Source organism: Cervus canadensis, chromosome 26, assembly GCF_019320065.1.
Source record: "Cervus canadensis isolate Bull #8, Minnesota chromosome 26, ASM1932006v1, whole genome shotgun sequence".
Lineage (NCBI taxonomy): Eukaryota > Metazoa > Chordata > Mammalia > Artiodactyla > Cervidae > Cervus > Cervus canadensis.
Window position 1 is genome coordinate 21,522,359 of NC_057411.1, and position 12,278 is coordinate 21,534,636.

The following is a 12,278-nucleotide window of genomic DNA, read 5'->3' on the forward strand; positions in this document are numbered from 1 at the left end:
CACAGAAGAACTATGCAAAAGAGGTCTTAATAATGTGGATACCATGATGGTGCCGTCACTCACCTAGAGCCAAACATCTTGGAGTGTGAAGAAAATGGGGCCTTAGGAAGTATTACTATGAAGAAAGCTAGTGGAATTTCAGCTGAGGTATTTCAAATCTATGGCTGATTCATGTCAATGTATGGCAAAAACCACTACAATATTGTAAAGTAATTAGCCTCCAACTAATAAAAACAAACGGAAAAAAAAAAAAAAAGATGTTGCTGTGAATGTGCTGCACTCAATATGACAGCAAATTTGGAAAACACAGCAGTGGCCACAGGACTGGAAAAGGCAAGTATTCATTCCAAAACCAGAGAAAGATAATGCCAAAAAATGTTCAAAGTACTGGAAAACTATGTTCTTTTCACATGCTAGCAAGGTTATATTCAAAAATTATTTAACTCGGCCTGAGCAGTACACGAACCAAGAACTTCCAGATGTACAATCTGGGTTTAGAAGAGGCAGAGGAACCAGAGATCAAATTGCCATCATTCATTAGGTCATAGATAAAGCAAGAGAATTCCAGAAAAACATCTATTTTTGCTTCATTGAATATGCTAAAGCTTTGACTGTTTGGATCACAATAAAGTGTGGAAAATTCTTAAAGAGTTGGGAATACCAGACCACCTGAACTGCCTCCAGAGAAACCTGTATGCAGGTCAAGAAGCAACAGTTAGAATCAGACATGAAACAACAGACTGGTTCAAAATAGGGAAAGAAGTACAGAAAAGCTGTATATTGTCACTCTCTTTATTTAACTTATATATGCACAGTTCATCATGTAAACTACTGGGCTGGGTGACTCACATCTGGAATCAGGATTGCTGGAAGAAATATTAACTACCTCAGATATGCAGATGATACCACTCTAATGGCAGAAAGTGAAGAGGAACTAAGAGACTCCTGATGTGGGTGAAAGAAGAGAGTGAAAAAGCTGTCTTAAAACCCAACATTCAAAACAATAAGTTCATGGCATCTGGTCCCATCACTTCATGGCAAATATATGGGGAAAATGTGGAAGCTGTGACATATTTTATCTTCTTGGTCTCCAAAATCATTGTGGATAGTGACTGCAGCCATGAAATGAAAAGACACTTGCTTCTTGGAAGAAAAGCTAAGACAATTCTAGACAGAGTATTAAAAGCAGAGACATCACTCTGCCAAAAAAGGTCCATGTAATCAAAGCTATATTTTTTCCCAGTAATCATGTATGGATATGAGAGTTGGACATTAAAGAAGGGTAGGTAAGGTAAGATAAGTTGAAGTCACTCAGTCGTGTCCAACACTTTGCGACTCCATGGATTGTAGCTTTCAGCCTCCTGTATCCATGGGAGTTTCCAGGCAAGAGTACTGGAGTGGGTTCCCATTTCCTTCTCCAGAAGATCTTGCTGACCCAGGGATAGAACCCAGGTCTCCCACATTGTAGGCATACGCTTTACCATCTGAGCCACCAGGGAAGTCCTTAAAGAAGGTTAAATGCTGAAGATTTGATGCCTTTGAATTGTGGTGCTGGAGAAGATTCTTGAGAATCCCTTGGACTACAAGGACATCAAACCAGTCAGTCTTTAATGAACCCAATCTTGAATATTCATTGGAAGTGCTGATGCTGAAGCTCCAATACTCTGGCCACCTGATAACTCATTGGAAGAGACCCTGATCTGGGGAAGGTTGAAGGCAAAAGGAGAAGGGCTGGCAGAGGATGACATGGTTAGATAGCATCACTAAATCAATGGACATGAATCTGAGCAAACCCTGGGTAATAGTGAAGGACAGGGGAGCCTAGCATGCTGTAGTCCATGGGATTGCAATGATTCAGATAACTTAATGACTGAACAACAATAGCATAATTTTTTAATAATAAGTTAATTAGTGCTGTCAAAGAAGTATGTTCTTTTAAATTACAAATTATTAAGCACTACTTCCAAATACAATGAACAGTGTAATTGCTTGACTTGAATCACTATTGCATAACTACATTTATTGTTAAAATTTCACTCCCAAGAGCATCTGTATGTTTGTTGTGTCCTCAGGAGTCCTTCAAGGAAAAGGAATAAGTGACAAAGCAGAATTTACTGGTTAATCTTCCTGCCCATGCTACCATTGTATTAATAACACCAAAAGTCACACTGTGTCTCTTAAATATCATTCTTTTGATTACTATGTTGAATAATTAAAATTATCATGGATCAAAGGCACTCCCTGTACTGCAGTAGCACCTGCCCTGTATATTTTGGTTTATATATACATATCTATGCATATGTATAGATATGAGATAAATTGCTGCTATCATATTATTTACCTTTCTGATAGTAAATGTCTAAAATCAGATCTTTACAGAGTTTAACAGACTCATTAAATAGTTGTCCATGATTAAGTTATTGTATCTACCTTTTGTGGGCTTTGAGCGAGAGCTGATGCAATCACCTTGGCTCTGTCTTCTGACATGTTACTGACCATTGACCCCAAAGAAAACACCGCAATACCGTTTTCTCCAGAGCTCTGCACAAACTCTTCCATTTCCTGTGAAAAAAGAATTTGCTCCATCACAAAAGAGCAGCAGCATAGCATACATTATTGAAGGAATTGCTACAAGCAACTAAAGAGAGAAAATCAGAAATTGTCTCAAGATACTAGAGTAGTCATTTCTTACAATAATGTTGTGGTAAGATACACATGGCATAAAATTTGCTTTCTTAATTGTTCCTAAGTGTATAGTATAGTAGTGTTAAGTATACTCACATTGTGCAACAAATCTCCAGAACTTTTTCATCGGACAAGACTGGAAGTCTATGATTATTAAGAAACTCTACTTTCCTCTTTCTCCAGCCTTTGGCAAGTTTCATTCTACCCTGTTTCTACAAGTGAGATTAGTCTGGATACTTCTTATAAGTTGAATTGTACAGTATTTGTCTTTTTCTGACTAGTTATTTTCCCTTAATGTAAGGTTCATTGATGTTGTGACATGTGTCAGAATTTCCTTTTAAAGGTGAGTAATATTCCATTGTTTGTATATATGACATTTTGTTTATTGCTTCCTCTGTTGATGGACATTTGGGTTGCTTCAACCTCTTGGCTCCTTTGAATAGAGCTTTTATGCATATGTTGTACAGATATCTCATTGAGATCCTAATTTCAATTATTTTGGATATAAACCCAGGAAAGGAATTGCTGAGCTCTATGCATAGACAGGTTTTATGTTAGAAAGTGCACATTATTCTTATGACATACTATACAGTTAGCTAATAGAGTGATTTCCCTCCTTCACCCACCCCACTCTCCCAATTCTCTTGAACATGTTAACTTGACCTCTTGGACTTTGGTCAGTTGTGTTAATAAATATTCAGCAATAAAAAATCATTAAAAATTTTTTTGGGGCGAACTTCATATTATTTTTTTAAATGTTCCTTTTAAAAAAAAAAAAAAAGTATGTTTCATCCTGAGATCCTGGGAAAGGAATGGGTGATATGAGGTCAAATTCTTCCATTATATGTATTTGTTCAAATGTGTTTCTGTATAAGCAGGAAATAAGATAGAGCCAGTACTCAGTAGTGACAAGGAGATACTATTAAGCTATATTATCCTCAGACTCTTCATTAATCATGATGTTAATTACTAACAAAGATTCTTGGAGGGAAGTTACTTGCAGGATTCAACTCCCTTTGGTTCTTTGTTGTTGTAATTCTGCTAAATCATTTATTTATTCCAGACAGGCTATTTGAGAATTATTTTAGGTTATTATTTAGGTTATTATTTTATTTATTCATTAATATTTCATTTCCTGACTATGAGCACTATGAAAAAAAAAATATGATCCTAATCACTTTATGTCATTCATTCAGCTCTGTAATGCTATCCTTCACCTTAAACTTTGTCATGATTTCCAAACTCTCCGTCTAAATTACTAACTACTGACTTGAGGAGTCAATTATTATAGCTTGGATGTTTTATGAAATAGTTCTGTGAGTTCTGTTTATAATCCGAAGTTACTCTTGTATAGTTACTTATTTGAGCGACCATACTGCTGTGTGTCTTTACATATCATACCTTTGTCCTGAACTTATACAATGAATGTCACAGATGCATGTGCTATGTCTAACTGCAGTGAAGGACCTTCAGCATGACTTCAATGAGTCCCCCTGGGGGCATCTGCTCCAAAGAGGAAGAGGTGTCCAGGGCTTTCTGCAGCACAGGTATGGTCAGCTTTTGAGTAATTCACTTCTACCTAAATAAAGCTCCTGGTGAATCCGTATTTGCCTGGAATTGTTTCTGAATTATTTTGCTTTGTTGTTCTTGATCCTTTCTGATTAAAAAGAAGTTATTTTCTATACTAGAATAATTCCACATTTCAAATGGCAATCCACCCCAATATTCCTGCCTGGGAAATCCCATCGACAGAGGAGATTGGCTGGCTATAGTTCACAGGGTCGCAAACAGTCAGGCATGACTGGGCATGTATGAATATTCACTACTGTGTACCTTAGATCTCTAGTACTTATTTACTAAGAAATGCAAATTTGTATCCTTAAACAACATTTCTCCTCTTCTCCCACCTCTCAGTCCTGGCAACCACCATATTACTCTCTGTTTTTACAAGTTCAGCATTTTTAGATTTCATATACAAGTGATATCTTACAGTATTTGTTCTTCTGTGTCTTGTCAAAAAGATAAACAAAATTGAAAACCTTTAGTTGGACTAATCAAGAAAAAAAGTGACTCAAATAAATAAGATTAGAAATGAAATGGGGACATCACAACTGATACTGAAAAAATACATAGGATTCTGAGACTACCATGAATAATTATAAGCTAATAAATTATTAATACATATATGAGAAGAGTGGAGAACTTCTTAGAAACAAAACCTACCAAGATTGAATCAGGAAGAAGTAGAAAATCTGAACACTCCTAATAAGTAAAGAAATTGAATTGGTAATCAATAACCTATCAACACACAAAAGCCCAGGACCTGATGGCTTCACTGACATATTCTATGAAATATTATAGAAAAATTCATGCCAGTTCTTCAAAAAAAATCTTTAAAAATTAAAGAGGAAGGTAGGAACATTTCCAAACCCATCCTACAAGGTCATCATCATGATCATGATACCAAATAGATAAGGAAATTACAAGAAGATAAAACTAAGGTCAATACCCAGACTGAGTATTGGTGCAAAAATTCTTAACAAATATCAACAAGCCAAATTCAAGAACACATTAAAAGAATTATATACTAATATCAAGTGAGATTTATTTCTGTGATGCAAGGATAAATAGAATGAAGTATGAAATAACATGATTATCTCAATAGATGTCCATAAAACATTTGACAGCACATGACATTCTTTCATGATGAAACCCTCAACATATAGGGTATAGAAGGAACATACCTCAGTGTAATAAAGAACATATATGAGAAACCCAAAGCTAACGTTATACTCAACAGTGAACACTTGAAAGCTTTTTCTCTAATCAGAAACAAAATAAGGATGCCTACTCCCACACTGATTCAATATATTAGTAGAAGCTCTAGCTAGAGCAACTAGGTGAGACAAAGAAATAAAAGACATCCTAAATAGAAAGGAAGAATTAAGATTTTTATTTTTCGCAGAAGACATGATTTTTTTTGTACAGAGAATCTCACAGATTCAACAACAACAACAACAAAAACCTGAACTAATCAACAAATTCAGTAAAGTTGCAAGATATTAAATCACTATATAGAATTCAACTTCATTACTGTGTACTAATAATGAAACATCTGAAAAAAAACTATCCATTTCCAATAGCATCAAAAGCAAGAAAATAACGAAAAATGAATTTAATCAGTGAAGTGAAAGATCTGTACCGTGATAACTATAAGAAGTTTTAAGAAATAGAATAAAACACAAATAAATGGAAAGTCATCTTGTGATGTGGGCCAGAAGACTAATACTGTTAAAATGTTGACATTAGCAAAAGCCAAAAGAATTACACCTTGAAATTTCATATTTAATATAAAGTTTCAATATTTCAAATAATAGTGTACTTGCCCCAAAATAGACACATAGACCATGGAACAGCATACAGGGTTCAACTACGATTCAACACGGGAGCAAGGGATACAACAATATCCATTGTGGAAATATTAGTCACTTCTTTCTTTTCTGAGAAAACTGGATAAACATATATATGTGTGTGTGTGTGTATATATATATATATATATATATATATATATATAAAGAGACCTCTATCTTATACCATCACAAAAACAACTCAAAATGAATCAATGAATTAAACATAAGACCAGATACCATAACATCCCTAAAAGACAATATAAGGATGAAACTCCTTGGCACTGATCTTGAAAATGATGTTTTCTATATGACATCAAGACAACAACAACAACAACAAAAAATCACAAGTGGGACTACATCAAGCTTAAAAGCTTCTGCACAGCCAAAGAAATAATCTACAAGATGAAAATGTGATCTACAGAATGGAAGAAAAGTTTTGCAACCACATATTGAATGAGGGGATAAGATCCAGAATATATACACAACTCATACAGCAAAATTCAATGAAAGAATGGGCAGATGAACAAATAGACACTTTAGAAAGAAGATTTCCAAATGATCACCAGGTATAGGAGAAGATACTCAACATCAGTAATCATCAGGGAAATGTATTTCAAAATCACAATCAGATATTATCAGATATTACCTCACCCCTGTTAGAAAGTCTATAACCAAGAAGAAAAAAGTGTTGTGAGAATGTGGAGAAAAGTGAAAGCTTGTACACTCTCAGTGGGAATGTAAATTGGTTTAGCCCTTATGGAACATAAATTGAAGGATCTTAAAACAATTAAAGATACATCTATTGTATGATCTGGCAATTCTACTTCCAGGTATATGGTCAAAGGAAAGAAAAACAGGACAGTGAAGAGGTATATGTGCTCCCATGTTGACTGCAACATTATTCACAATTAGCTAGGGAAAAAACTTAAGTGCCCACCAATGGATGAATTATTTAAAGATGTTTCATAGATACACACCGACATACACACACACAGACAGACACACATGCTCAGAATGGAATGTTATTCACCCACGAGAAAGAAGGAAATCCTGCCGTTTTTGACAACATGGGTGGACCTTGAAGACATTATGCTAAAATTTGTGTTTTCATTTTAATCTTTACTCTATTCCTATAATCAAATATACACTATGATATACATCCTGAAAATTGTAAATCTAGTTTATGCTTTTTTAACCTTCAAGAAAACTGTGAAAATATTATATTTGGTATTTTCCAAGTAAATATTTTATTATATCTGATTTAGTATAATTTAGCATTGTTTGGGCTTTCTTAGTGACTCAGATGGTAAACAATCTGCCTGGAGTGCAGGAAAGCAGGATTTGATCCCTGGGTCGGGAAGATCTCCTGGAAAAGGGAATGGCTACCCACTCCAGTATTCTTGCCTGGAGAATCCTGTGGACAGAGGAGCCTGGAGGACTACAGTCTATAGTGTCACAAAAAGTCAGAGATGACTGAAGTGACTTAGCAGCAGCAGCATTTAATGTCTACATTTTTAATGTTAGGAATTTTTAAGGTTTTGGAGATCAGATGAAGAAGATGAGATAGTAAAGTATTTTTGTAAATTTTAAGGCTTTTCACCAGTGCACTAGCTAAAATAAATGCCCTTTCCCAGCAATATAAATGTATATGACTGTATATATAAATATATGTTTTTATTCCCACCCCAGAGATTTATTTAAATTTGTTTAAAGTAAACCATCCTGATTCATGTCAATGTATGGCAAAACCCACCACAGTAATGTAAATATCCTCCAATTAAAATATATTAATTTAAAATAAAGAAAAAAATGAGTTAATGTGATATCTCTGGGAACACCATACTCTAGTTTTCACTCATTATTGTCTGTATCTAGCAACAATCTGTTAAATGGTCTCTTCCTACTGTTAACCATTTACAATCCAACCCAGTGACTACGTCTTGCTTTTTATTTTTACGTTATATATGACTATCTCTTTCTCAGGGCTTTTGTCATAGCTCAGTCAGTAAAGAATCTGCTTGCAATGCAGGAGACCCGGGCTTGATTCTTGGGTTGGAAAGATCCTCTGGAGAAGGAAATGGCAACCTGCTCCAGTATTCACACTTGGAGAATCCCATGGAGAGAGGAGCCTGGCAGTCTACAGTCCATGGAATTGAAAGAGTCAGACACGACTTAAAGACTAAACCACCACCACCATCTCTTTCTCTCTTAATCCTTTCAATATTCTTCCCAATGCCCCTACTAGATGTTTCAAATCTTTATAATTATCTGTTTGCAACTTACCTCATCAGCATCATCTTCTTTTTATTCAGCCTTTTCCTATCTAGACTAAACTTGGACTTTTTGGCAACTGTCATAACTACTCCACCTACCTTTCTTTTTATCTTCTTCCAACTGAGATATGAGGGAAGCCCGTATCTTCTTTCAACCCTGCCCTATTCCTTCTGTTTATTCCTGAGCATCCTTCAGATCTCATAATTTTCTATGAATCAGAGATCCTTTCTATGATGCATGCTGAATATTTCTTTAACACTCTGGTCTTTGCATATTATAACATTTTAAAAAATTTGATTGTGTTCTGTCATTCCAGGTGGCCTGTCAGGTGGTAGAAACTGTGCCTACACCATTTGTCTATGTTCATACTCACTTCTGGAATATGCTATATACAAAATTATCCTATAATAATTATAATACAATAGTAATGTAACATATTATAGTGAGATGAGATGGTTGGATGGCATCACCAGATGATAATATAACTATTATTTTATTTATATAAAATATAATTTTTATGTAAAAGTATAATATGTATTGTTTAATGAATGATGCTTCTCTATGTGTTGAATAATGAAGTTGTATTTAATTGATGTATTATTAAAGTGTCCAATGTACTCTAGGGAGTTTATTCTGTAATGATAATGAAATCCAGATAGCTGTGTTGATATAGAAATACATCACTTTCTAGGTGGAAGGTCACTTTATCCAGGTTCCCACATCTGACTACCTATAATCAAACATTCCAAAGAAAGAATACAGAATGATTCCTATTGAAAACACAACATTCACAAAGAACAACAAGGAGGAGTAGGTGACCTTGGGCAGGGGCTTGGCAGGCTTGCAGTGGAGGCCTCCAACAAATTCAACATTTGGGAGTAGTGGACGAGGAAATGAAAAGTCCCAGTAGGTTCGAATGAGCCACATTTCAGCTTTCCCCATGGTCTCTGATAAGGTAGTAGGTCTTCCTGAAAGTAAAAAGAAAACCAACAAATGTTTGATCAAATGAGACTATTGTCACGTGTGTACATTAGATAATTTTTGTAAAACAACTTTGGATGTTGTGGCCAAAGTTGTTTGAATGTGTCTGTTGTTTGATAAATATATAACATAGCATAGTATAGGATAATAAAATAGATCTGGAATACATCTGTTTTTACACAAGAAAAAACAATTTCTAAAAGCTAACTGGATATTTGTACTACAAATATGTGTATAACTCTCAATGTACATGTCTTCATTTATCAAGACAGTTTATGAGATTCCTAAAGACTTTAAATTAAAAGAAGAATTTGGTAATTTGGATAGTCACTTGCAGAAGTCCTAGGTACTTCAATTTGTGGTAAGTGGCTTCCTGGTATCCGATACTAGTAAGGCACTTTACCCTACCCTATAATTTAAGTGTTTGCATAATATTTGTTATATTGAGGGTCATTTTATATTTTTATTTCACTGTTTCACTTATTTGAGGTAAATTTTTGTGAATTTATATTTATACAAACTCAACTTCCAAGGCACTAGGAAAAATAGGACTTAATGAAACCAACTAAAAACATGACTTACCTAGTTGTTTGTTGCTAAGTGGTAACTGACTCTTTCCAACTCCGTGGACAATAGCCCAAAAGGGTTCTCTGTCCATGGGATTTCCCAGGCAAAAACACTGGAATGGAATGCCATTTCCTTTTCCAAGGGATATTCCTGTCCAAAGGATTGAACCTGTGTCTCCTGCATTGGCAGTAGATTCTTTACCACTGAGCTATCAGGAAGCCCAACTTACCTAGTGCTTCACTGTAAAACTGATTCCACTTTTTCTCATTGTATGTCTGGAAGAAAAGGTCAAAATAAAGTGTATATAACATATTTTTGATCCTCTCCATGAATGTCATGTGATCACTTAATTCTGAAAACATAACAGGTACATAAGATGGTGGGAATGGAAGTCTTCCGCTATTCTTCTCAATTATATGGCCAGGTGAGGTGTGATGACTGTACACGAATGGTATTTTAAGTAATTCAGCCAGCAGTTCACCACAGGGTCCAACGGCATCTGCAATAAGGATATCAAACCTTGATTCCTCTAGTTTTGTCATTAATTTCTTGTTGGAAACAGCGTCTTTACACATAGTTATAGCAGTATCAAAAAAATCCCCAAAATAAACTTTTCACTGTTGAAAAATAGGACCAAAAGGAATCTTTCGCCGCATACGTCCATTTCTCAAGAAGACGTTCTATAAAATTCTCATAATCACTTTTTGTTAAAGATACAGGGAAAGTCGCAAAGTTCATAGTCGATGGTTTGCTGGAATTAGTAATAGTGGAAGCTGAAGATATCAGAACAGTCACTTCATGACCCCTTGTGACAAGTTCATCCAGAATTGTCCTTATATTCAGCCAGTGACTAAATTCCACTGGCCACACCAGCACCTTTCCACAACTCCCAATGCTAAAGTAGCAAGTCAGCTGTAGCAGCAGCAGAAGTGAGAGCCTTTTCATAGACATCTTGCTCATATGTAGTACTTTTTAAATAATTACTGTAAACTTTTGCTATTGCTCAGGCTTATATTCAGAAGAAATCAACCAGAAGTTAAATTATAACCCCTATTCCTTAAAAAAGTAGATTACATGAATAGTCAGCAGATGTGGAAATCCAGAGAAGGCAAAGTGCAGAACACTTCAAGATGATACAGTGTGTTTAGTATTGATTTGTCAGTGCTGTCGCCCATCTTGTACACACACATCAATTATATTTTGTGAGAAAGACGACTAGTGTAAAATAGCAAGTGAGAGACTCTTGTGTCTGCAGTCGCTGTGACACAGAATTAGAGATAAGGTGACATCAACAAGATGGAGGGTTATGAGGTCACAACAATTGTGTCCCTCAGAGAAACAGCAAAAACAGTAAATGACCAACTGCAAACCAATGTAAATTATTTTGGGAAAGTTCTGGACTAAAATGAAAAAGTAGCAGAAATCCTGCAGTCTGCAAAGACTGAGGATGTGTGTTCTGATTTTTTGAGTGTAATGCATCAATACTAAACATATCAATGAAATTTGACTGGTCAATTGTATAATTTATGATCACTATTGCCATATAGATTTTTTTGTCTGAACGATCTGCCTACTGATGACGGTGAGGAGTTAAAGCAGAAGGAGACAACAGAGGATGAAATGGTTGGGTAGCATCACTGACTCAATGGACATGAGCTTGAGCAAACTCTGGGAGATGGTGAAGGACAGGTAAGCCTGGTGTGCTGTGGTCCATCAGGTGATGTTATCAGGTTGATCAGCAAATACTGGAAAGCCCACCATAGGAACCCCATGGTAGATGGCCTCATAAGTGCCGTTGATTCCACCGTGAGTTATAAAGCCTTTGGTTTTTGGATGACCTAGCATTGAGTGACTTTCAGTAAAATTGTTAATTATAATTCAGAATAAAATGAGAAATGGCCATTATAAAGCACTGTAAAAAGCAGTGTATTTTAAAGATAACAGATGGTTACATACAGGAAACTGCATTTAAATTGCTTTCAGACTCACAGCCAGAAAGTCCTGTCTGCTGGAGAGATAAGTGAAGACTTCATGAAAGAAGTGCTTTGTCACTTGAACTTCACAAGTGAATTCAAGATTGGTAGATGAACTTCTTAAAGAACTCTCTGCATAAAGAAACCACATATGCATAAAAGGGGGCATTCAGAAATATATTCTCTTAAAGATTAAGGAAGTCATTTAATCTGATGAGAATGGTGTCAAGGTCACAGAAAGGGTAATTGTAGTGGCAGTGGAAGCAAAGAAAGGAGAATCTTCATTTTATTAAGAAATATGCTACCAGTTCATGAAAATGATTGTGGATTTTTTTTTTTTTGTAGAAAATGGAGAGTCACTGGTAATAAATAAGAAGCTGTTATTTAT

The 12,278-nt window shown here is 35.4% G+C and overlaps 1 pseudogene across 1 annotated transcript in view; it reads right to left on the reverse strand.

Annotated features, from left to right (window-relative positions):
* Positions 1-10,906, reverse strand: part of LOC122428270 — a 28,220-nt pseudogene extending 17,314 nt beyond the window's left edge. The window contains exons 1-2 of the transcript XR_006265680.1: positions 10,147-10,906; positions 9,189-9,337 (exon numbers count right to left, since the gene is read on the reverse strand). The product of XR_006265680.1 is annotated as a UDP-glucuronosyltransferase 2B4-like (transcript). The remainder of the gene's footprint in view (positions 1-9,188; positions 9,338-10,146) is intronic.
* Between the last annotated feature and the right edge of the window lie 1,372 nt (positions 10,907-12,278).